Genomic DNA, 1,267 nt, shown 5'->3' with positions numbered 1-1,267 from the left:
GACTTCAAATTCAAATTAGAGTCCTAATCGGATTAGGACTAGAATTAAACAAGTCCTAATTGGATTAGGATTTCTTAAGTCCTAATTAATTATTAATCTAATGAATCAACATGACTCCTAATTGGATTAGGATTGAAGAGTTCAATTGAGTCATGGTTCATTCAAGTTCTAATTGGATTAGGACTAGCATAGATTGAACCCAATTGATTCATGATTTGGACTAAACCAAATAGGAGCCCTAGATGCCTTTATAAGGCTTTGAAAGGAGGTTCCCTAATGAAAAGTGAAGCCCTCCTCCTCTCCATCACGTGGCCACCCTCCTCTCCTCTCTTTTCAGCCACCAACAACAAAGGGAAGAAAAGGATCTTGGTGGCCTCCTTCTTCCTCCACCGTTTAGTTCCAACGCAAGGAAGAAAAAGAAGGCTGCAGGGCTTCGTTCCTCTTCTTCTCTTCATACTTCTTCTTCCTCCTCCCAAGCACAATCAAGGATTGATTGAAAGGGAGGATATCAGCCATCAAAGTTATCTCTGCAAGGGAGCTAGCACCCCGGGGAGATAGAAAGCTTGGATCGGTTTTCTGCTTCGTGTGGATACCCGTAGAGGCCGGGCACTTGAACGGCTTCAAGCGAACCTTCATCCTAAACCACGATCATCAGTTTGCGGTGATCATCTACCCGCACAAAGGTGAAGATCTGATCTTCTAATGTTATTTAAAAGTTTTTAATCCTTATCTATCTACGAACGGTTTTTAAACAACGTTCATACGATGAACGGTTGATCCCGCACATGCCTCTTCCGCTGCATCTGAATTTTTTGAATTTTCTGCGGCATGGGCGGGTTTCCAACAGGGAGATGCGCTGGATGGTTGCGGACGCTGGGATCTCGGGATGGTCGGGTCTTGGATGCTTGGATGCATGGGATGCAGACATGGAAGCTTCACGGGTGGATCACGATCACGGAGCTGGGATCTCGGCTGAACAAATGGACTCGGAAGCCTGGAATGGCTGACGGGGACTGGATCGCGGGTTGATGAGCTGCATGCGGACGCTGGGACGCGTGGCTTTGGACTCGTGGAAGAAGCACAACAGATGAATGGAAGCTTGGGAGGAATGCATCGCACGGACACGGGATGGGAGCTGGAGCTGGGACGCATGAAGGATGCTTCACGGGTGATGAACCTGGATGGCTGAGCTTGATCGTTGGATGTGGCTGCACCTAGTCGGCTAATGCTCCTTCTAGTGTGCAACTGGGACTGACCCCATGTGGTT

This window comes from Phoenix dactylifera, unplaced genomic scaffold (genome assembly GCF_009389715.1).
Source record: "Phoenix dactylifera cultivar Barhee BC4 unplaced genomic scaffold, palm_55x_up_171113_PBpolish2nd_filt_p 000186F, whole genome shotgun sequence".
Classification (NCBI taxonomy): Eukaryota; Viridiplantae; Streptophyta; class Magnoliopsida; order Arecales; family Arecaceae; genus Phoenix; species Phoenix dactylifera.
Note: the sequence above shows the minus strand (reverse complement) of the source record.